General features: G+C 42.5%; 1 long non-coding RNA gene and 1 pseudogene across 2 annotated transcripts in view; one reads left to right on the top strand and one right to left on the bottom strand.

Annotated features, from left to right (window-relative positions):
• The window catches only part of LOC141581256 (uncharacterized), a 108410-nt gene that overhangs the window by 57471 nt on the left and 25175 nt on the right, over positions 1–25764 (bottom strand). The window lies entirely within an intron of this gene.
• LOC120362795 (glyceraldehyde-3-phosphate dehydrogenase pseudogene) lies at positions 1918–22521 on the top strand (annotated as a pseudogene).

The following is a 25764-nucleotide window of genomic DNA, read 5'->3' as shown; positions in this document are numbered from 1 at the left end:
CCTGCTCACCATATGTGAACTTCAACCTGGGGGTCAGTGGCTACTGAAAAACAACTCACTGTTTTATTCCACAAAGTTGAACCAGATTAGGCTGGTTCCGAGGTGACAGGGACAAGTTACTTGCTGTGACTCTGGCCACCACTCACCCCCTACCTTGGAGGGCTGTCACTGTGTTATCTCAGTAACAAAGACCCCTGAAGTTCCAGTGGCTTGCAACAATAAAGGGTTTGTTTGTTTGTTTGTATTTTTGAGACAGAGTCTCACTCTGTTGCCCAGGCTGGAGTGCAATGGCGCAATCTCGGCTCACCGCAACCTCCGCCTCCCGGGTTCAGGCAATTCTCCTGCCTCAGCCTCCTGAGTAGCTGGTATTACAGGCACGCGCCACCATGCCCAGCTAATTTTTTGTATTTTTGGTAGAGATGAGGTTTCACCGTGTTGGCCAAGCTGATTTCGAACTCCTCATGTCAAGTGATCTGCCTGCCTCGGCCTCCCAAAGTGTTGGGATTACAGATGTGAGCCACTGAGCCCGGCCTAAAGGTTTATTTTCACGTACATGCATGTTGGTAGTAGTGGCTGTGGGTCAGGCGGAAGGGAGAGCTGGGAGGCGGAGGTTGCAATGAGCCGAGGTTTGGATCTGCTCTGCAGGGGCACACGGCATGGCCACTCACAACACAGAGCAATGCAAGTCACAAGTTGCCTCCTTGGGGTAAGAATGCATCCCCTCCCACAGGAGCACCCCAAGCCACATGGCGATGGTCAGGGACCTATATCCTCCTACAGGGAGGCAGTGAATGGAACAACAAAATAATCTAACACCCCCCCCATCCCTCATCAAACGCAACACCTCTTCCCATCGAGGGAAGGAGGAGGAGCTGAGGAGGGAGCTGAGGAGCTGACTCCCCTACAAAACTATGACCATCGTAGGGACAAATTTTGTTCACTGTTGTGTCCCCAGCGATTGGCACATTGTAAGAACTCAATAAATATGTGTTGAATCAATGAAGAAATAAATAAATCTTGCTTTTCTGCTTCTCCCCAAGCCGTCTCCCCAACTCAGGCAGCCTAGACTCAAATCCTCACTCCACCGCTTACCTCCTGTGTGACCTTGGATAGATATTTAACCTCTCTGGGTCTCAGTTTGTTTATTTGCAAAGTGGGAAGGATACTATTTTGTGCTTTATCGGGTTGTTATTATACATATATATATATATATATATTTTTTTTTTTTTTTAAGATGGAATCTCACTCTGTTCCCCAGGCTGGAGTGCAATGGCGTGGTTTCAGCTCACCACAACCTTTGCCTCTTGGGTTCAAGCGATTCTCCTGCCTCAGCCTCCTAAGTAGCTGGGATTACAGGCATCCACCACCACGCCCAGCTTATTTTTGCATTTTTGTAGAGATGGGGTTTCACCATGTTGGCCAGGCTGGTCTCAAACTCCTGACCTCATGATCTGCCAGGTTTGGCCCCCAAAGTGCTGTGATTACAGACGTGAGCCACTGCGCCCGGCCTGTAGAGTCTTCTATACCAATTAGCCATTGTTGTTTGGTTGGTATGTTTTGCAGAGGGGAACAGGGTATCACCCAGGCTGGACTATAGTAGTGCAATCTCAGCTCACTGCCACCTCTGCCTCCCAGGCTAATGTGATCCTCCCACCTCAGTCTCCCAAGAGCTGAGACCACACCTAGCTAGTTTTTTTGTATAGATGTAGGTCTCACTATATTACCCAGGCTGGTTCCAAACTCCTGGACTCAAGCAATCTGCCTGCCTTAGCCTCCCAAAGTGCTGGATTACAGGCATGAGCCACCACACCTTGCCCGATCAGCAGTTACTGCTGCTGTTGTCACTATGGGGAAGTGGCCAAGGGCACAGGTTTGGGGCCAGACGGTCCTGGTCTGTGTCTCACTCTACCACTTGTTATGTTTGGCTTCAACTCCCCGAGCCTTAACGTCCTCATCCGTAAAACTCAACCTCAGGACGTGCTTGTGAAGTTCAGACGTGATTTCTCATGCAAAGCATTTAGCACTGCCCCTGGTGCTACCTAAACACAAGCCTTAGCTGTGAGGATGTAGGAAGGAGGTGGGAATCCCACCTGTGATGATGACTGCACGTGGAGCACCCCTGCCAGACAATCACGGAACAGCAGGGCTACCCTGACAGGAGACCTCTCTTATCTCAGGACCTTCAATTGTAAAATTATGGTAATGGTGATGCCAATATGAGATTGTTTGAGGGTTCATTACTTAATATTTGTAAAGTTTCTCGAGTAGCATGATGGGTTAAAGATGAGTACAAATTCCTTATCCTTCTCCCCATCCAGAGGTGGCGTTTATTAGAATGAGATGGAAGAAACATTGTTACTGATGAAGACTTCAAGGAGACTGGCAGCCTCTGCTTACCAAGTCTTAGAACACTTGCTCTTAGGACACTCCCTGAGAACTCAGCCACCATGCTGTGGAAGCCCAAGCCACATGGAGAGGCTATAGGTATTTGCTACAGTTGACAGCTTCCAGTTGAACTCCCAACCAACAGTCAACATCAACTGGCAGGCATATGAGTGTGCCATCTTGGGTGTTCCAGCTCATTCAAGCCCCCATGTGTCTGCAGCCCAGCCAATATTGCAGAAAGCAGGAAAACCGTCCTGCTGAGCCCTGTTAACCCATGGAATCATAAGAGACAATAAAATAAATATTGGGTTTTTGTTTTGTTTTGTTTTGTTTTGTTTGAGACAAGGTCTCACTCTGTCACCCAGGCTGGAGTGCAGTGATACAATCATGGCTCACTGCAGCCTTAACCACCTGGACTCAAGCGATGCTCCCACCTCCGCCTCCCAGGTAGCCAGGACTACAGGTGTGCACCACCACACCTGGCTAATTTTTTTTTTTTTGGTACTTTTTTGTAGAGACAGGATTTCACTGTATTGCCCAGGCTAATCTTGAATTCCTGGGCTCAGGCGAGCCACCTGCCTCAGCCTCCCAAAGTGCTAGCATTACAGGCATAAGCCACTGCACCTGGCCAATAATTATTGTTTAAACCACAACATTCTGGGGTAGTTTGTATTTAGTATTTAGAACATAGTAACCATGAGCTGCTTATTATGTCAATTAATCATCATAACTCTGTAAGGTTGACATTAATAATACCTGTATTAGTCCGTTTTGACACTGCTGATAAAGACATACCTGAGACTGGGCAATTTACAAGAAAAAGAGGTTTAATGGACCCACAGTTTCACGTGGCTGGGGAGGCCTCACAACGATGGCAGAAGGTAAAAGTCATGGCTCACATGACAGCAGACAAGAGGAGAGTGAGAGCCAAGGAGTTTCCCCTTATAAAACCATTAGATCTTGTGAGACTTGTTCACTACCGTGAGAAGAGTATGGAAGATCTCTCGAGGCTTATTCACCACCAGGAGAACATTATGGGGAAAACCGCCCCTATGATTCAATTATCTTCTGCTGGGTTTCTGGTGCAACAGGAGGGAATGATGGGAGCTACAATTCAAGCTGAGATTTGGGTGGGAACACAGCCAAACCATATCAGTACCCAGTTTTGAAGGTGTGGAAACTAATACTGAACCCTTAACCACACTGCAGCATTTGATGGAAGCTGAAGGACCCCACCTAAAATGGATTTCTTGTGTCAGAAGATTTGGCCGAGGGAATCAAATATAGATCTGTGATTTGAGCAGGAAATGGCAAACCCAGAAGCCTTTTGGGAAGCATTTCCCAAGAGTATAATATACACGCACTTCCCATTGTGGAAAAGCCAACAGAAAACTGTGTATGCATGGGGATACATCACTCATCTACTGCTGGAAATTTTATTACTTATTTACTTACTTATTTACTTTACTTTTTTTTTTCTTTTTTTTTGAGATGGAGTCTTGCTCTGTTGCCCAGGCTGGAGTGCAGTGGCACGATCTCAGCTCTCTGCAGCCTCCACCTCCCGGGTTCAAGTGATTGTCCTGCCTCGGCCTCCTCAGTAGCTGGAACTACAGGTGCACGCCACTACATCCGGCTAATTTTTGTATTTTTAGTAGAGACAGGGTTTCGCCACAGTGGCCAGGCTGGTCTGGAACTCCTGAGCTCCCAAAGTGCTGGGATTACAGGCATGAGTCACCACGCCTGGCCTAAAAATCCTCTTCTTATGAGGACATTCACCATATTGGATTGGTGCCCACTCTAAAGACCTAATGTTAACTTAATTGCCTCTCTAAACACCCTTTCTCCAAATACAGTCATTTTCTGAAGTGCTGGAGGTTAGGACTTCAACACAGAAATTTGGAGGGAACTCAAATCCATAACAACGGGAAACTCGGAACTGGAGAAACTGTGGGCACAGGTGTTTCCCAGGGAGGTAAGGGAAGGTTCTAATCAGGTTACAGGATTGTAAGGTCCATATGAGCAGCAACCTGTGTTCAAATTGTTCCCTTCTATGTTCCTGAATTGTACTGGCACAGAGGAGATGCTCAGTAAATGTAAATTGAATGAATGAAAAAAATGAAGCCAGGCACAGTGGCTCACGCCTGTAATCCCAGCACTTTGGGAGGCAGAGGCGGGCAGATCACCCAGGGTCAGGGGTTTGAGACCAGCCTGCCCAACATGGTGAAACTTCGTCTCTACTAAAAATACAAAAAAAATTAGCCAGGTATGGTGGCAGGTGCCTGTAATCCCAGCTACTTGGGAGGCTGAGGCAAAAGAATCGGTTGAACCCAGAAGGCAGAGGTTGCAGTGAGCTTTCGCACCATTGCACTCCAGCCTGGGCAACAGAGCAAGACTCTGTCTCCAAAAGAAAAAAAAAAGTGAGTGAGACTCCATTAAAAAAAAAAAAAAAAAAAAAAAAAAAAAAAAGACATTGGATCATTGGATCTATACACATATTTTACTTTATGTTTGTTTCCCGGGTGAATTGTAAGCAAAAACCTTGCCCATAAGAAGGTAGGTTAAGCCAATGATCTTGTGTTGACTCCCTCTGGAATGTAACTCTGCTTCCTGAACCTATGGTTCCTATAAAGTTTGTTTCTAGTGTTTGTTATATTTAATTATTGCATTTTTTTGGAGACAGGGTGTCACTCCGTTTCCCAGGCTGGAATGCAGTGGTGCAAACATAGCTCACTGCAGCCTTGGCCTCTTGGGCTCAAGCGATCTTTTCACCTCAGATTCCCAGTGTTGGGATTACAGGCATGAGCCAGCATGCTTAACAAACACAGCGTTTTTGAACGTAAAAAAAAAAAAAAGACCCCCTCTCTATTGCAGCTATATAAAAAGAGGTTCTATTTTGCATCATGAAATTGCTCTAAAGAATCAGTTTTCAGTTTTCGCTTTAGGAGGTCGAGGAGGGTGGATCACTTGAGGTCAGGAGTTTGAGACCAGCCTGGCCAACATGGCGAAACTCCACCTCTACTAAAAATTTTTTAAAAATTAAAAAAATTAGCCAGGTGTGGTGGCAGGCATCCGTAATCCCAGCTACTCGGGAGTCTGAGGCAGGAGAAACGCTTGAACCTGGGAGGCGGAGTTTGCAGTGAGCCGAGATCACGCCACTGCACTCCAGCCTGGTCGACAGAGTAAGACTCTGTCTCAAAAAAAAAAAAAAATCAGTTTTAATAGAGTGGCACATTGAGAACATTCCCCAAACATTCATTCTGTTCTGAGCAGCCAGGAGGCTCCAGTTAATTTTCCTGATACCAACCTAGTTTGTTAACTCTGCAGATTTGTGTCTTTCCTTGAAAGGATAATTTAAACAAAAGAGTCTAAGATTATCTTAGAAATTGTTGCAATATCTGGAAAAAAAAAAAAAAAAAAAGAACCTCCCAAAGAAACTTGCATTCTGATTGGTTGTCTTCCTTGATTGTTTGTTGCCATGGTGACCAGGAGATTAAATCGCATTTCTGTATTTCCTAAAGAAAAAATACTGGTTGGTTTTTTTCCAGCAAATCAAAAAGGATCATTTCTCTCCTTTCAGGAGCGTGATGTAATAAAAGCTTGGGGCTCTTCTAGATTTATGTTTTATCAAAGAAAGTGAGAGTCTTGTCTTATCCAAATTAGGAGAAGCACTTAGTCCCGCGTCCAGTCGCTTGAGTGGCGGTGGCCGCTCTCTGAAGGGCAATTATGAAATATACTAATATTAGGTACAGAGCGCCACATGGTGGTCAATTAGAGAACAACATGACCCTATCTACTGTAACTAGACTCCCCACCTCTCTTCCTGTCTGTTAGGCTGCCCTAGCAAATTAATACAATAGGCTCGTTCCTGTTGGTCTTAGTCTGATTGGGACAGAACCCTTGACTGCTTTGACCCATAGAATATGACAGATATGACACTGTGCTGGGCATGGTGGCTTACACCTGTAATGCCAACACTGAAAGGCAGAGGTGGGCGGATTGCTGGATCCCAGGAGTGCAAGACCAGCCTGGGCGACACAGAAAGATTCCAACTTTACTAAAAATAACTCTTAAAAATAAGCTGGCATGGTGGTGTGCGCCTGTAGTCCCAGCTACTTGGGAGGCTGAGTCAGGAGGATCCCTTGAACCTAGGAGTTGGAGAATGCAATGAGCTATGATGGCATGGCTGCACTCCAGCCTGGGTGACAGAGTGAGACTGTCTCAAAAAAAAGGAAAAGGCCGGGGTGCGGTGGCTCGCACCTGTATTCCCAGCACTTTGGGAGGCTGAGGCAGGCAGATCAAGAGGTCAGGAGTTTAAGACCAGCCTGGTCAACATGATGAAACCCCATCTCTATTAAAAATACAAAAATTAGCCAGGTATGGTGGTGCACACCTGTAATCCGAGCTACTCAAGAGGCTAAGGCAGGAGAATTGTTTGAACCCAGGAGGCAAAGGTTGCAGTGAGTGGAAATCACACTATGGCACTCCAGCCTGGGTGACAGAGCGAGATTCCGTCTCAAAAAAGTTTTTTTTTAAATAATAAAAATAAATAAAAAGCACCTGGTCTGGGATTTTCAATAAATAGTTACTGAATGCGTAAATCACAAGCTGTCAATGTTATCTATGTTGATCAGTGCATTTTCAGTCTCAAGCAATAGAAATCCAAGTCAAGCTAGCTAAAGGAGAAAGGAAAATTCACTGGCCATCTTATTGTAAGACAATAGGGTGGCTTAAAGATTAAAAACAAATTGAAATCTCTTTTCCATAGTAGCTCCAGGGAGAATATCTTTCAAGGCTGTGCATGTGGCAATCATTCAAGAACCCAGATTCTTTCAGATTGTTCCTCAAAATGTAACCCCAGAACCCGCAGCAGTCCCTGGAAATTCATAGGAAATGCACATTCCCAGGTCCCACCCCAGACCTACTAAGTCAGAAGCTCTGGAGGCAGGACCCAGAAAACTGTGCCCTAACAAGTTCTCTGGGGAATTCTGATGCCCACTTTGAGAGCCACTGACCTCATGCCTCATCACCATTTGCATAATTGAAGCTGCCACCTCTGAGTGACTTGGTGAAACAGAAAAAAAGAAAGTCCAGAGCAAGAGATTTCCTTGTAAGCAGGTAAACAGAAAAAAAGAAAGTCCAGAGCAAGAGATTTCCTTGTAAGCAGGTAAAGTGGAAATTGCACAAGTCAAATCCATTTGCAAGCCACTGGGGAAGGCCCAGTCATGTGATCATAGCCAAACTCAAGGGAGGCTGGGAAATGTAGTCCCCAGCCAGGTAGCTATGTGCCTGAGAAGGGGAGATGGGCTTTCGCTGTCCAAAGGTTTTTGTTTGTGTGTGTGTGTTAAGAAACAGGACCTCACTCTGTCGCCCAGGCTGGAGTGTAGTAGCTGCAGCCTCAACCTCCCAGGCTCAAGTGTGAGCCTTCTGTCTCAGCCTCCCAAGTAGCTGGGACTACAGGTGCATGCCACCACGCTCAACTAATTTTTGCATTTTTAAAGAGACTAGATCTCATCATGTTGCCCAGACTGGTCTCAAACTCCTGGGCTCAAGCAATCTATTCACCTTGGCCTTCAAAAGTGCTTGGGCCGGGCGCGGTGGCTCAAGCCTGTAATCCCAGCACTTTGGGAGGCCGAGGCGGGTGGATCACGAGGTCGATAGATCGAGACCATCCTGGTCAACATGGTGAAACCCCGTCTCTACTAAAGATACAAAAAATTAGCTGGGCATGGTGGCACGTGCCTGTAATCCCAGCTACTCAGGAGGCTGAGGCAGGAGAATTGCCTGAACCCAGGAGACGGAGGTTGCGGTGAGCCGAGATCGCGCCATTGCACTTGGGTAACAAGAGCGAAACTCCATCTCAAAAAAAAAAAAAAAAAGTGCTTGGAGGACAGGCATGAGCCACCACTCTGGGTCTCTGTCCAAAGCTGCAGCCATACTCCTCAGGGTCCCAAACCCTTCCTTGTTGCCTAAAAGCAGAAATAAATAGTTCTCTGATGCAAGCAGTTTTCATGGACACCTCCTCAGGTGATATGGTGAGGCTTTGGGTCCCCACCCAAATCTCATCTTAAATTGTAATTCCCCTAATCCCCATGTATCAAGGGAGATACCAGGTGGAGATAACTGAATCATGGGGATGGTTCCCCCATGCTGTTCTCATGAGAGTGAGTTCTCATGAGATCTAATGGTTTTATAAGGAGATCTTTCCCCTTCACTGGACAGTTCTCCCTCCTGCCGCCTTGGAAAGAAGGTACCTTGCTTCCCCTTTGCCTTCTGCCATGATTGTACATTTCCTGAGGCCTCCCCAGCCATGTGGAACTGTTTTCTTTATAAATTACCCAGTCTCCGAAAGTAAAAAAAAAAAAAAAAAAGTTACGATATCAGTGCAAGAAGAAAACATAAATACATAAATAATAACCAGTCTCAGGCAGTTCTTCATAGCAGTGTGAAAATGGACTAATACACCAGGGCACTGCCAAAAGGGTCCTTAAAGGCTTTGTTCCCCAACATCAGTTTAGCCACTTGGGAACAACAGGCCAGAAATTGCTACAGGCAGGGAACGGAGGACTTATGCATGCTATGGACTGAAATGTGTCCCCTTATCCCCCAAAATTCATATGTTGAAGCCCCCAACCCCCAATATGACTGTATCTGGGGATAGAGTCTTTAGGAGGTAATTAGATTAAATGAAGTCCCAAGGCGGGATCCTAATCTGATAGGACTATGACCTTATAAGAAGAGAAGGGGCCAGGTGCAGCGGTTCATGCCTGCAACCCCAGCTGTTTGAGAGGCTGAGTCTGGAGGATCACTTGAGCCCAGGAGTTCGAGACCAACCTGGCAACAGAATGAGACCCTGCCTCCAAAAAAATAAAAAATAAATTTTTTAAAAGAGAAGAGAAAGCTGTCTCCCGACAATGTGAGGACACAGTGAGAAGGTCGCTGTCTGCAAACCATGAAGACAGCCCTCCTCAGAACCTGAACATGCTGGCACCCTGATCTCATACTTCCAGCCTCCAAAACTGTGAGAAAACAGAATTCTGTTCTTTCAGCCACCCGGTCTGTTGTATTGGCTCACAGCACTCTGAGCTGACTTAAGACAGTCTAGAGGGGAGATCCTGTTAGGAGAAGAGAGAGAGACCTCTAAGAAGCTGAGGATGTACCTAAGACCCTTCCCAGTGTAGCTCCGGCAGTCCTCAGCCTCCATCTTCCTTGGGTCCTCATGGATGACAAAGAAGCCACCTTTACAAAAAAGTACCATTGACTGGGTCTGCAAAAGATCCAGTGGGACTCACAGGAGCTCACATCAGGGTCACTGGAGTCAAGTGCCACCATGCCACAGACTCACCACATCTGGGATCTCACCACTAGCACTAAATCTGGGAATAGGAAACCTCACCCAGTGTGGAGCCCAAGGAGCAAGCTTCTAGTCTGGGAAATCCTGTCTCTTTTGATGGCACTCCCAATTCCTCCTTCCTTGGCTCTAATCCACACTTATTACTGTGGTCTACAGAGCCCTGTGTGTCTAGCTGCTGCACAGTAATCCAAGTGGCAGAAACCCTTTCTATTTGTTAAAATTCACTCTCCCATTCTTCCCTTTAGTAATAAGAGGATTGTGGCTGCCAATTAGAAGCAACATCTGGGCTGGGCATGGTGGCTCATGCCTGTAATCCCAGCACTTTGGGGTGCCAAGGTGGGAGGATCATTTGCGCCCAGGAGTTCGAGACCAGCCTTAGCAGTGTAGTGAGACCCCATCTCTGTGAAAGAAAAGAGAGACAGAGAAACAAACAAACAACAACAACAACAACAACAAAAACATCTACCAGCCTCCCTGTTAACTAAGTATGCTCATGCACCTAAGTTCAAGCCCTTATGAGGTCAAGTGATGCGTACAGCTTCTGGTAAGCTCCTTGTAAACAAAGATGCTGGCCCTTGACTGTCCTTTCTCCTTCCTGGCTGGGGAACAATTACAGCATGAACGTATCTAAGATAGAAGCCATTTGTTAAAGATATCAAAACCAATTCACTGGCCTGAACACCCTCATGAAGCAAAAGTGTCTGCCTGCCCCAGACAGGTCACCTACTTTTCGATAGAGGGAGAGAGAGAAAAAAAAAGTTTATCTTAATTAAGCCACAGTCTTTCATGAGATCTTTTCACTGTCTCAAACTCTCTTTTGTATTTTTCATCTTTTATTTCCTTTGTGCATCAGTCTAGATATTTTCTAGCGGCCTGACTTAATCCTGTCTTCTGTTGTGCCTAATCTGTGGTTAAGCACCTTGACTGAATTACTTGTTGTTATTATTATTTGTGTAATTTTAAGGGGTGCAAGGGCAGTTTTTGTTACATGGCTGTATTGCATAGTAGTGACGTCTGGACTTTTGGTGTAACCAACACCTGAATGGTGTACTTTGTATCCATTAAGTCACTTCTTATCCCTCATCCCATACCAGGGCCTCACTCTTCCCAGTTTCCAATGTCTATTATTCCACACTTTATCTGTGTACACATATTATTTAGCTTCCACTAATAAGTGAGAACACAGGGCATTTGACTTTCTGTTTCTGAGTTATTCCGCTTAAGAAAATAGCCTCTAGTTCCATCCATGCTGCTGCAAAATACATGATTTCATTCTTTTTTATGGCTGAGTAGTATTCCATTGTATGGGTGTGTGTATGTGTGTGCATGCATATATATATATATATATATATATATATGTATATACACACATATATATATACATACGTGTGTGTATGAAACATTTTCTTTATCCAATCATCTATTGCTGAACACTTAGGTTGATTTCATATCTTTGCTATTGTGGATAGGACTGCTGTAAACATACAAGTGCAGGTATCTTTTTTTTTTTTTCTTTTCTTTCCTTTTTTTTTTTTTTTTTTTTTTTTTTGAGATGGAGTCTTGCTCTGTTGCCCAGGGTGGAGTGCAGTAGTGTGATCTCTGCTCACTGCAACCTCTACCTCCTGGGTTCAAGCAATTCTCATGCTTCAGTCTCCTGAGTAGCTGGGATTACAGGTATGTGTAACCATGCCCAGCTAATTTTTTGTATTTTTAGTAGAGATAGGGTTTCTCCATGTTGACCAGGCTGGTCTTGAACTCCTGACCTCAGGTGATCCACCCACCTCAGCCTCCCAAAATGTTGGGATTACAAGCATGAACCACAGTGCCTGGCTATCTTTTTGATGTAATGATTTATTTTCCTCTGGGTATATACCCCATAGTGGAATTGCTGGGTCAAATGGTAGCTCTATTTTCATTTTTTTTTTTTTTTTTTTAGAAATTTCCATACTGTTTTCTGTTTTCTATGGAGATTGTACCAATTTACACTCCCAACAGCATATAAATGTTCTACTTACCAAATTCTTAATTTCAGTTATGGTACTTTTTTACTCTAGAATTGCCATTTCTCTGGTAAAATTACCCATCCTTTCATATAATCCCTACTTTTTTCCTCTTTTGTCTTGAGCATATTGATTCTAGCTATTTAAGATCCTTGTCTGATAACTCCAATGTTAATACTAGCCATGGGTCTATTTATACTATCTGTTTTTTCTCTTGCGTTTCAGTCATTTCATCTTGCCTCTAGCATGCCTAGCTATTGAATGCCAGGAATTGTATATGAAAAATTGTACATCTTCCTCCAGAAATTATCCTTATGCAGATAGAGTGGGGCTCGTCACTTTAGTTCAGTCAAAAACTGGGCTGAATCTAGACTGGGTTGCCATTATGGAAAGGCTCTGTGCATATCTAGTTTGCCCTTGCTCATGAATTTTCAACTTGGAGCCTGGGTTATAACCTGGGGGTCCATGGCCCTGGCAGTTCTTGAACTCTTCTTGTCTCTCCAGCATTACAAGTCTGCCAAAAGTCTATTCTGCTTTTCAGAGGCTTTCTTATTTGCATCTTAGACTCTACCCCATGTAGCTTCAGAGTTCTGCAATGTCCTAAAGCAGGAACCAGAAAATCATTAGGCTTTCTTTAACTTCTCCTTTCCCCAGGTCCTAGTGCTTCAAGTCTAATTTTGTCCTTCCTGCTCTGTGAGTGTCTGAGAAGGATTATTCTGCCCAACTCATCTGCCCAGCACTTCAGTCTCCTTCCCCATGCCCTGGAGGCAGGAAGTACAGAATGTTGCTCAGCTCACCTCACTATACTGTTTCCTTATATTTGGAATTTTGTTCTCTTGACTCCTAGTTGCCTCAGCAGCTTACCAATGCTTTGAAATAATCATTGCTGCTTTTTATGGTTTTTTGTTTTGTTTTGTTTTTTTGAGACAGAGTCTCACTCTATCACCAGGCTGAAGTGCAATGGCACGATCTCGGCTCACTGCAACCTCTGCCTCCTGGGTTCAGGTGATTCTCGTGCCTCAGCCTCCCAAGTAGCTGGGATTCAAGGCATGTGCCACCACACCCAGCAAATTTTTATATTTTTAATAGAGATGTGGTTTTACCATGTTGGCCAGGATGGTCTCAGTCTTCTGACCTTGTGATCCACCTGCCTCAGCCTCCCAAAGTTGGGATTACAGGCGTGAGCCACCATGCCCAGCCACTTTTTACATTTTTAATTGGCTTTTCAAATTACTCCTAGCAGCATTATTAGTCTTTCACAAATGATTTCATCATATTTAGAATCATGGGTTGTTGTATTTTGAGATTTTTGGTATTCATCGTTTAGCCTGTACCCTGACTAACACATAACCTGGCACCTGGTAATGGTGCTGCAGTAACAAAACCCTAAAATATGTAACATTAGCTTAACAATCAGGCAACAGGTAATTTAAAAAACAGATTTTCAGCTGGGCACAGTGGCTCACACCTGTAATCCCAGCACTTTGGGAGGCTGAGGTGGGCAGATCACCTGAGGTCAGGAGTTCAAGACTAGCCTGGCCAACATGGTGAAACTCCATCTCTATAAAAATACAAAAATTAGGCAGGCATGATGGCAGGTGCCTGTAATCCCAGCTACTCGTTTGGCTGAGGTGGGAGAATTGCTTGAACCCAAGAGGCAGAGGTTGTAGTGAGCCCAGATTGTGCTGCTGCATTCCAGCCTGGGTGACAGAGCAAGACTCCATCTCCAAAAAAATAAAACAGGTTTTGCAGACCTCATGGCCAATGACCCCATGGGGCTGTGTAAAATCATTTGATAGAAAAGTCATCTGTAATAACACAGAAGACAGTTCACATGCTTAATGAAGTCTCTGGTTTAGGGAGCTTTTTAAAAATAGGGTTTTTAAAATTGTAGTAGAATATATATGACATAAAATTTGCTATTTTAGCCACTTTTAAGTGTGCAATTAAGTGATATCAATTGCATTCACAATGTTGTGAAACCATCACCACTATCAATTTCTAGAACTTTTCATCACCCCAAACAGAACTCTGCAACTGTTATTTAGGGAATAATTTGTTGTTATCATTTTTAAATTGAGGTACCATTCATCTACTACAAAACTCACCTCCTTTAAAGTATACAATTTAGCATATTATATATTCACAAAGTTGTGTAACCATCACCACAATCTAATGCTTGACCTCTTTCATTGCCCTAAAAAGAAACCCCATACCCATTAGGAGTCACTCTCTATTCTCTTCCATCCCCAGCCCTTGGCAACCCTAATCTATTTTCTGTCTATGTAGATTTGCCTGTTCTGGACATTTTATAAAGATAGAATCATACAGTATGTGGCCTTTTGTGTCTAGCTTCTTTCACTCAACATAACGTTTTCTGGGTTCATCCATGTTGTATCATGTGTCCAAATTTCATTCTGTTTTTAATAGCTGAATAACATTCCATTGTATAGGTATCCTAAATTTTATTTATCTATTCATCAGTTGAGAGATATTTAGGTTATTTCTATTTTAGAAATCTTATAAATAATACTGCTCTAAACATTCATGTATGAGTTTTTGTGTGAACATATGTTCTTGGGTATATATCTAGGAGTGGAATTGCTGGGCCATATGGTAACTCTATGTTTAACTTTTGAAGAACTGCCAAGTTGGTTTCCAAAGTTGCTATACAATTTTACATTCCCCACCAGCAATGTAAGAGAATTATAATTTTTCCACATCTTTTCCAAGACTTGTTGTTGTCTGTCATTTTTATTATAGCCATCGTAGTGGGTGTAAAGTATCTCATTGTGATTTTGATTTGCATTTTCCTAATGACTAATGATGTTGCCTTCTTTTCATGCACTTCTTGGTCATTTGTATATCTTCTTCAAAATAATGTGTGTTCAAATTGTTTTATCATTTTAAATTGGGATTGTTTATATTTTGCTGTTGTTGGGTTGCAAGAGTTATACTATATATAATACACATATAGTATATATACTAGATACTAGAGTCTAACTTTATATATAATTTACAAATATTTTATCCCATTCTGTTTGTTGTCTTTTTACTTTCCTGATGGTACCCTTTAAAGCATGAAAGTTTTACAGTTTGATAATGTCCCATTTATCTTTTTCTGTAGTTGTTTATTCCTTTCATGACATATTTAAGAAACCATTGCCTAGTCTAAGATCATCAAGACCTACTCTATGTTTCCTTCTAAGATTGAATAGTTTTAGCTGTTACAATTAGGTCTTTGATTTGTTTTGAGTTAATTTTTGTATATGGTGTGAGGTAGGGGTCCAGCTTTATTCTTTTGCTTGTGAATATCCAATTATCCCAGCACCATTAGTTAAAAAGGTTTTTCATTCCCCCAATAAATGATCATGGCACTCCTGTTGAAAATCAATTGACCATAAATGTGAGAATTTATTTCTGGACTCTCAATTCTATTCCATTGATCTATATGTCTGCAGGGGAAAGATTTTTAAAAGGCAGGATATTGATGTATTCTGGCTACTTCCTGCTGCTTTTAACAAATAACAGGTCAGAAATGCTCCCAGGCAAGAATTGGCCACTTCACAAACAATGATGGACAGAAGTAAAATTCAGCAAAGGAAAGAGGCGTTTTCTTTCTTTAGCCTAACATCTAAATGTATCATGAGTCTTGAGGCTTGGAGTCTTACAGATTGACAAGGTTACTACATCTAAGCAACAAGAGAGAGACTTCAAGCCTTTTGAGGATTGACATTAAGATTTCATGGCCAGAAAATGAGAATCAGACGAGTAGCAAAAATCTGATTCCGTATATTATTGTTCCATTCAAGATTGTTGTTTCCAATGGTCTCAAATAGCTGCTATAAATATGAGGTGATCACATGAACTATCAATGGTTTACAGATACCTTATGCAAGCTCACTGCACCATCTGTAAAGTTGTCTTGCCAAAGAGTGAGATTTAAATTTGATTGAGCTTCTAATTCTAAATACTAGTTTACAGGATAAACAGGGAACAGAGGAATACATTAAGAAACCCTGCAGGGATGCAGTCAGCAGAATTCAGAATGTGGAAAAGCTATAGGAGAAAATGACCTGGTTTCTACAAAAAATAACTGCAAGAAATTAAATAATGATCCATGCTACAATATGGATGAATCTTGAAAACATTATGCTAAGTGAAAGAAGCCAAACACAGAAGCCCACATATTGTATGATTTCATTTATATGAAATAACCATAATAGGCAAATCTGTAGAAAAGGAAGAAAGTGAGTGGTTGCAGGGGCTGCCAACTGGCTTGGGGTTTCTTTTTTGGGGTGATAAAATGTTCTAGAATTAGATAATGGCAATAGTTGCACAACTCTGTGAATATATTAAAAGCCATCGAATTGTAACCTTTAGATGGATGGATTACATTATTTCCTCTAAATAAAGCTGTTTAAAAATCACAAAGAAAAAAGAAGGGGAGGTGTATTAGTTGGATGAAATATATGGCCTTTGTTTTGATCCTGATTGAAAATGTTTTAAATTATGAGACATTTGGACAAATATAACTGACTAGGTACTTGGTGATATTAAGAAAGTATTGGCCAGGCACAGTGGCTCATGCCTATAATCTCAACATTTTGGGAGGCCAAGGTGGGAAGACTGCTTGAGCCCCAGAATTTGTGACCAGCCTGAGCAACATAGCAAGACCCCATCTCTACAAAAATAATAATAATAATAATAATAAATTAGCCAGGCATGGCAGCATACACCTGTAGTTCCAGCTACTTGGGAGGCTGAGGTGGGAGAACCACTTGAATGCAGGAGGTGGAGGATATAGTGAGCTGTGATCATGCCACAGCACCCCAGCCTGGGCAATGGAGCAAGACTCTGTCTCAAAAAAAAGTAAGAGAAAATATTTTTAATATGGGGGAGGGTATTGTAATGATATTGTAATTATGTTTTTAATAGTAGTTAGAGATACAAACTGAAGTGTTTATCGGTTAAATACCATGTCTAAAATTTGCTTTAAAATAATCAAATCATAACGGAAAGTAGGAGGATATAGATGAAATGAGACTGACATATATTGAGAATTGTTGAACATAAGAAGGTTCATTTTACATTTTATCTGCTTTCGGACAGTTCAAAGTTGCCCATAACAAAAAGAAAAAGAAAAAATCTGAATGAATAAGAATTATATATAGAAGAGATCTTGAGGGGTGGGACTCATAAATGGAATTGATTGGAATCAAACAGACAAAAACTTAACAAGAATTTGAGAAAATTTTCTTACTAAGGCAACCATAAGCCTGATCTATAAAAGACTAATTGCTCAATATCTCAGAGAGGTGAGCTGAATTCTGCAGTTGCTTTTGCCATAGGGCACTTGTTTATTCTGAGAGCAAGCAGGAGGCAGATAATCTGGGCCTTTTACCAATAGACAGCCACTTACTGGTGGAGAATGGGGTCAGAGCTATACTCTGAGGCTTTGGCAGAGACTTGAGATGGCTCAAGGGCAGAGGTATTTTCCCCTTAGGATATCTATAAAACCTACACCCAGGTGATGCAGGACATTGAAAATCTAAGCAAAAAGTCTCTGGAAAGCAGAATGGAACTTTCAGTAGTCTCACAGATAAAGCTTAGAGTTTAGGATTCACTGGAGAAGAGCCTAGAATCTGAGATACCAGATTCTCAGATGAATACTTGAGAGTCTGTGCATTAACCAGAGGCAGAGTAAGCATTACCAGCACTGCAACCACTCCTGACTTACTACAGTTTCTGACTGGGCTAAGATAGGTATCCACAACTTAATAAACTTAACATAGAAAAGACTAAATCCCCTCTGAAGGAAGATAAATTGTCTAAAATATCTACAACTTTTACACCCAATGATCAGCATTCAGTCAGGCATTATTAAACATACCAAGGAAATGATCATATGACAGAACACCAAAAGAAAAAACAGACGAAACAGCCCCACAAATAAAAATATAAAAAATAAAAATTTTAAGAATTGGTATGTGTAAAAAATTCAAATGGAAGTTCTAGAATGGAACATTTTAATATCTGAAATTAAGTACTTATTAGATGGTTTTAACAGCAAATTAGACATAACAGAAGAAAAGATTAACTGAAAGCCATGTAACTCAAAGGCATGTCAATGAAAAATATCCAAAATGAACCATCAAAAGAAAAAGAATTGAAATAAAGAAACAAGTACTAGGAATATGTGACACACAGCATAAAGGTCTAACACACATGTAATTGGAGTCTCTGAAGACATCCAGAGAGGAAATGGTGCAGAAGCAATATTGGAAGACATAACATCTGCAAATGTTTCAGAACCAATGAAAGACACCAATCCACAAATTCAAGAAGTTTTTCAAACCCAAAATAAAACAAACACAAAGGAAATCAAACACAGACACATTATAGTAAAACTCCTAAAAGACAAAGGCAAAGAGAAAAGTCTTAAAAGCAGTCATATAAAAGAGGGTACATTACCTTCAAAGGAGGAGCATTAGAGCTGACAGCTGACTTCTTAACCAGAAGACAATGAATTCTATTTTTTAAGTGCTGAGAGAAAGTAAATGCCAACCTAGAATACATACTCAGTGAAAATAAGATTATGACATACTGTAGTCCCAGCTTAAACATACTATACAAGATTCTTTTTAACTTTATGGCCTCAAACTAATATTGAGTTACTTAATGAATAATCTTTGAACACCTAGATAATTTATAAGTATGGGTTAATATATAAGATTTTTTAAAAGAAAGGGCCGGGCGCGGTGGCTCAAGCCTGTAATCCCAGCACTTTGGGAGGCCGAGGCGGGTGGATCACAAGGTCGAGAGATCGAGACCATCCTGGTCAACATGGTGAAACCCCGTCTCTACTAAAAATACAAAAAATTAGCTGGGCATGGTGGCGCGTGCCTATAATCCCAGCTACTCAGGAGGCTGAGGCAGGAGAATTGCCTGAACCCAGGAGGCGGAGGTTGCGGTGAGCCGAGATCGTGCCATTGCACTCCAGCCTGGGTAACAAGAGCGAAACTCCGTCTCAAAAAAAAAAAAAAAAAAAAGATTTTTAAAAGAAAATGAGAAAGAAAAACAGACTGTATAATACTATCTGGATGATGGGCAGAAACAGTAAAACTAGAATTTGATTTTTTTTTTGTCTTTAAAATGGCAAAGCGATCTTAAAGTATTCAGTCCATTCTTAGTAGGACATAGTGAAAAGTATTCTTTACCTTTTGTGAAATTTGTCCAGGTAGCAGAGGTTCTTGCCTTACTAAATACTCTTGCTTGAGAAGATTTAACTTTTTCTTTCTTTTTGTTGACTTTTGTCATATTGTTGTTTATTTTTAAAACATGCAGTAAAAGATTCTCACTTAGAGCTAAATTCCCTTATAGTTACTTCTACTATATTTATTTGTATTTTATTTGAGACAGAGTTTCACTCTGCACCCAGGCTGGAGTGCAGTAGTATGATCTTGGCTCACTGCAACCTCCACCTCCCGGGTTCAAGTGATTCTCCTGCCTCAGCCTCCCAAGTAGCTGGTGCCTACAACCACACCCAGCTAATTTTTTGTACTTTTAGTAGAGATGGGTTTCACCATGTTGGCCAGGCTGGTCTCAAACTCCTGACCTCAGGTGATCTGCCCACTTCAGCCTCCCAAAGTACTAGAATTACAGGCAAGAGCCACTGTGCCTGGCCTAGACTTGTTTTTAATTTTTTGTTTTTTGAGACAGGGTCTCACTCTGTCACCCAAGCTGGAGTGCAGTGGTGCAATCATGGCTCTCTGCAGCCTTGAACTCCCAGAGCCAAGTGACAATCTCACCTTGGCCAGGACCACAGGCATGCACCACCATGCCCAGGTAATTAAAAAAAAAAAATTATAGAGACAGAGTCTCCCTATGTTGCCCAGGCTGATCTCAAACTCCTGAGTTTGACTGGTCCTCCCTCTTTGGCCTCCCAAAGAGTTGGGATTACAGGCATGAGCCACTGTGCCTGGCCTATTTTTTAATATCTTGATTATCATTATGGTTAATAGGGTAGCCAAGGTATAATTATTTCTTTCTCTTAAGCAATTATGTACCTAACTTAGTCAAGTGATCAGTATCTTAGACAATTCTTTTTGATGTTGCCTTTCATAAAATCAGACTATAAATTCAGAAAAATTAAAAACCATCAAGATGCTTGTACATTCAGAGGACAATTCTTTTTGATGTTGTCTTTCTTTTCTTTTTTTTTCTTTTTCTTTTTTTTTTCTTGAGATAGAGTCTGGCTGTGTCACCCAGGTTGTAGTGCAGTGGCACGATCTCAGCTCACTGTAACCTCCACTTCCCAGTTTCAAGAGATTCTCCTGCCTCAGACTCCTAAGTAGCTGGGATTACAGGATGTGCCACCAGGCCCAGCTAATCTTTGTATTTTTTAGTAGAGACGGGGTTTCACCATGTTGGTCAGGCTGGTCTCAAACTCCTGACCTCATGATCCACCCACCTCGGCCTCCTAAGGTGCCAGGATTATAGGTATGAGCCACCACGCCCAGCCACTATTGCTTTTCATAAAATCAGACTATAAATTCAGAAAAATTAAAAACCATCAAGATGTGTGTACATTCAAAATAATCTTTGGCCCTTCCTGGGTGGCCAAAGCACCAAAGATTTGTTCCCTCACCTTGTAACCCACCATAGGAAATACACACACAGGGTGGGATGCTAGAAATCTTAAATATATTTGATAGGGTTTTTTGTTGTTGTTGTTGTTTTTGGAGATGGAGTCTCACTCTGTCACCCAGGATGGAGTGCAGTGGTGTGATCTTGGCTCACTGCAACCTTTGCTTCCCAATTTCAAGCAATTATCCTGCCTCTGCTGGAGAATGTTGCCCAGGCTGGTCTTGAACTCCTGGGCTCAAGCAATCCACCTGCCTTGGCCTCCCGAAGTGCTGGGATTACAGGTGTGAGCCACCGTGCCCAGCCTATATTTGATATGCTTCTGTTTTTAAAATGATTCAACAATAATGCAAAACTTACCTGATTTTTGAACACACAATGTGAAAATGCTTTCAAATTAAAAAGACAAGCCCAGCCTTCCTTAATTTTGTGCATTAAATGTCACTATTATAAATATATCTCAGAGATTGTTCACTTTTACAGAATGGTGATGTGTCAATATCTTCAATGTCCATAATCTGTTCTTGCCCCCAGGAGAAACACTGATGTAATTCTCTTGGAGTAATTATGTAGTATGCCCTAGTAGAGCATTCTACTTTCTTCTTATTAGATAGTATTAGTCACTGTAGTAAATTCCCCATCATTATCTAGTCCCATAATCGATAGGTGACTTCTGCTTTCCTTTCATGCTTTCCTGAAGGTTAGCTGGAAACTACAGGCCAGAAATTGGGTCTTGGACAAATGAAAATCAAAGTGCTTTGATGAATAGATAATACCTGATACCCTGAGCTACTGATCCTTCAAGAAATAGACTCACTGGGTTCAGGCTTTCCCACATGTATGAGTCTGTTTTCATGCTGCTGATAAAGACATTCCTGAGACTGGGTGATATATTTAAAAAAAAAAAAAAAAAAAAAAAAAAAACGGTTTAATGGACTCACACTTCCATGTGGCTGGGGAGGCCTCACAATTATGGCAGAAGGTGAAAGGCATGTCTTACATGGCAGCAGGCAAGAGAGAGAACTTGTGCAGGGAAACTCCCCCTTATAAAACCATCAGAGTGCTCTCTGCTTCTCCTGTTCGACAGACAGCAGCATCTTCTTGTGCATTGCCAGCCGCGTCCCTGAGACACCATAGTGAAGGCAAAGGCCAGAGTCAACGGATTTGGGAAACTGGGTGCCTGGTCATCAGGGTGGCTTTTAACTCTGGTAAAGTGGATATTGTCACCATCAATGATCCCTTTACTGACCTCAACTACATGATCTACATGTTCCAGTATGATTCCACCCATGGCAAATTCCATGGCACCGTCAAGGCTGAGAACAGGAAGCTAGTCATCAATGGAAATCCCATGGCCATCTTCCAGGAGCGAGATCCCTCCAAAATCAAATGGGGCGATGCTGGCATTGAGTCCATCATGGAGTCCACCGGCATCATCACCACCATGAAGAAGGCTGGGGCTCACTTGCAGGGAGGAGCCAAAAGGGTCATCATCTCTGACCGCTCTGCTGACACCTCCATGTGTTTGTGATGGGTGTGAACCATAAGAAGTATGACAACAGCCTCAAGATCATCAGCAATGCCTCCTGCACCACCAACTATTTAGTGCCCCTGGCCAAGGTCATCCATGACAACTTTGGTATTATGAAAGGACTCATGACCACAGTCCATGCCATTACTGCTACCCAGAAAACTGTGGATGGCCCCTCCAGGAAACTGATGTGATGGCCTCGGGGTTCTCCAGAATATCATCCCTGCCTCTACTGGCACTGCCAAGGCTACAGGCAAAGTCACCCCTGAGCTGAATGGGAAGCTTATTGGCATGGCTTTCTGTATCCCCGCCACCAATGTGTCAGTCGTGGACCTGACCTGCCATCTGGAAAAACCTGTTAAATATGATGACATCAAGAAGGAGGTGAAGAAAACATTGGAGGGCCCCCTCAAGGACATCCTGAGCTGTGCTGACACCAGGTTGTCTCCTCTGACTTTGACAGTCACACCCACTCTTCCACCTTCGATGCTGGGGCTGGCATTGCCCTCAACAACACTTTGTCAAGCTCATTTCCTGGTATGACAATGAATTTGGCCACAGCAACAGGGTGGTGGACTTCATGGCTCACATGGCCTCCAAGGAGTAAGACCCCCGGACCGCCAGCCCCAGCAAGAGCATGAGAGGAAGAAAGAGGCCCTCACTGCTGGGGAGTCCCTGCCACACTCAGTCCCCAACTACACTGAGAATCTCCCCTCCTCACAATTTCCATGCAGATCCCCTGAAGAGGGAAGGATCTAGGGAGCTCCACCTTGTCGTGTACCATCAATAAAGTACCCCGTGCTCAGCCAAAAAAAAGAACAAAAACCTTCAGATCTCATGAGACTTATTCACTACCGCGAGAACAGCACGAGAAAGACCTGCCCACATGATTCAAATACCTCCCACTGTGTCCCTCCCACAACATGTGGAAACTGTAGGAGCTACACTCCAAGAGGAGATTTCGGTGGGGGTACAGTCAAACCATATCACCGTGTAAACCAGCATTGTCACCCCAAGTAGACACCTGTGATATTTTGTACCAGGAGCAGAACCAGGATTTCTAGAATCCTTTCTAGTCCGTAAGTAAATTATTTCATGACAACTAACCTATAGCTAATAAAAATTTTTTAAAAAACAGACTCCTATTTACATAGAACAAAATGAAACGGATGAATGAAATCTACTTGTGGTTATTTACTTTTAATATTATTGAGACTTGCTTTACAAATGTTCTATCTTTTTATAGGGATAGGAAGAAGCTCTTTTCCTTTCTTCGTGGCCCACTGCCAACTCTCAATTTAACATTTATACTTGTGGAAGTTGGAATGAAAGCCTTTCAGTAGTATTTTTCCATCTGACTCTTCCAAATTCTGGAAAACATATCCTGTGTCAAATCTCAGTATAAATTATAAACTGTCAGGCCGGGCGCGGTGGCTCAAGCCGGTAATCCCAGCACTTTGGGAGGCCGAGGCGGGTGGATCACAAGGTCGAGAGATCAAGACCAACCTGGTCAACATGGTGAAACCCCGTCTCTACTAAAAATACAAAAAATTAGCTGGGCATGGTGGCGTGTGCCTATAATCCCAGCTACTCAGGAGGCTGAGGCAGGAGAATTGCCTGAACCCGGGAGGTGGAGGTTGCGGTGAGCCGAGATCGCGCCATTGCACTCCAGCCTGGGTAACAAGAGCGAAACTCCGTCTCAAAAAAAAAAAAAAAAATTATAACTGTCTGGGTGCGGTGGCTCACGCCTGTAATGCTAGCACTCTGGAAGGTAGGGGTAGGATGATGGCTTGAGCCCAGGAGTTTGAAACCAGCCTGGGCAATATAGCGAGATCCCATCTCTACAAAATATCACTTTTTAAAAAAATTATTCTGGCGAGGTGGCACACACCTGTAGTCCCAGCTACTCAGGAGGCTGAGGTGGGAAGAGTGCCTGATCCCAGGAAACTGAAGCTACTGTGAGCCATGATTGTACCACCGCATTCCAGCCTGGGTAACAGAGCAAGACTGTCTCAAAAAAAAAATTATAAGCTAAAAAATTATCAGAAACTGAAATAATAGTTCAAATCAGAATGCAGATGAATGCTTTTATGATGGGTAAGGCTTAGAAAAATTATAATTGCTCCTTAACAAAGAACATTGGTTGTGTTTGAATTTTATGGTTATATCAATAAATAACCATATTTACATATGTATCTCTGGAGAGATCCGTAATGATTTTGATAAAAATATGAAAGACATGAATTGACCCTGTCTGTCTAACTACTTAGAATAATGGGTAGATATTATTACAAATAACTTCATCCTTCATGACAATGCAACATTTTCATGGATTTAATTTGCATTGGCTCCCATTGTTGCAAGGAATATAATTAGACAAATCAGTTGTATTATCAAGGCTATACTGACAATATCGTATGTGAGAATAAAGCCAGTTAATCTAGTATGAAAAGCCCACCATTATGGAACAAAGGCTGATATGTGGAACTTCATTTGTAGAACGAGATCCTACAAGCCCTCCCAGGAAATTAAACCAGTACATATGCTGTGGCTTACAGGATCTCAGCCCAGACTTAAAGGATCTTGAAGGAGAAGAAATCACTCATAAATGTAGGCAGTAGGGCGCAGTGGCTCACACCTGTAATCCCAGCACTTTGGGAGGCTCCTGAGATCAGGAGTTTGAGATCAGCCTGGCCACATGGTGAAACCCCGAACCTACCAGAAAATACAAAAATTAGCTGGGCATGGTGGCATATGCCTGTAATCCCACCTCCTCCAGAGGCTGAGGTATGAAAATTGCTTGAACCCAGGAGGTGGAGGTTGCAGTGAACCAAGATTGCGCCATTTCACTCCAGCTTGGGTGACAGAGCAAGACTCTATCTCAAAAAAAAAAAAAAAAAAAAAAAAAAAAAAAAAAAAAGTAGGCAGTAAAGGAAAGAGTTCCAGACTAACAGAGTCCAGTGCAAACATACAACTCTGGATCCCTTACATAATATCCATTCAGAAGCTAATTCTCTGGTTTTAGCAGTGCTCACCACCACATAATTCTAGATTTACTAACCATACAAGAAGGAGGCCTCTGTGTGCAATTAACACCTCTTGCTTTATCTATGTAGGTTGACCAAGCCAAACAGGACAGAGCCTACACTATGTAAAGGCACAATTCAGAGACCAGGTGAAATAGCCACCATTGGCTCCAAAGTGCTTGCAATCCCAGCACTTTGGGAGGCCAACGCAGGAGGATCCTCCCACAGCACATTTAATTCCATCTCAAAGGGCAGTGACTTCTCCTGAAAGAAGTCACTCTCATAGAAATTGGAGTCCTGGAGACTTCAAGGATCCCGTCTGTCTGCATGGGTTCCCACTGATCCTCTCAGTTCCAGTCTGCCCTGGCTTCCCCACTTCATATCCTATCTTCCCTTCCCAACACCTGCCCTGCTGACTTCAGGCTGTACCAGCAGAGGCACAGAGAGCAGCCTTATATATACAGCTCAACAAGCTTATGCAACAATGCACACAGTCAAATCCCTATCACCAATCCCTTATGAATTGTAATATTCAGCTTCCTATGTCCATTTACCTAGATGATATGGTTTGGCTGTGTCCCCACCCAAATCTCATCTTGAATTGTAGTTCCCATAATTCCCAGGTGTTATGGGAGGGACCTTGGTGGGAGATAATAGAATCATGGGGGCAGTTTCCCCCATACTGTTCTCAAGGTAGTGAATAAGTCTCACGAGATCTGATGATTTTATAAGGGGTTTCCCCTTTCACTTGATTCTCATTCTTTCTTGCCTGCCACCATGTAAATGTACCTTTTCCTTTCCACCATGATTGTGAGGCCTCCCCAG

Source organism: Saimiri boliviensis, chromosome 14 (genome assembly GCF_048565385.1).
Source record: "Saimiri boliviensis isolate mSaiBol1 chromosome 14, mSaiBol1.pri, whole genome shotgun sequence".
Taxonomy (NCBI): Eukaryota; Metazoa; Chordata; class Mammalia; order Primates; family Cebidae; genus Saimiri; species Saimiri boliviensis.
The sequence above is the reverse complement of the archived record's forward strand: the minus strand, read 5'-3'. Positions and strand labels throughout refer to the sequence as shown.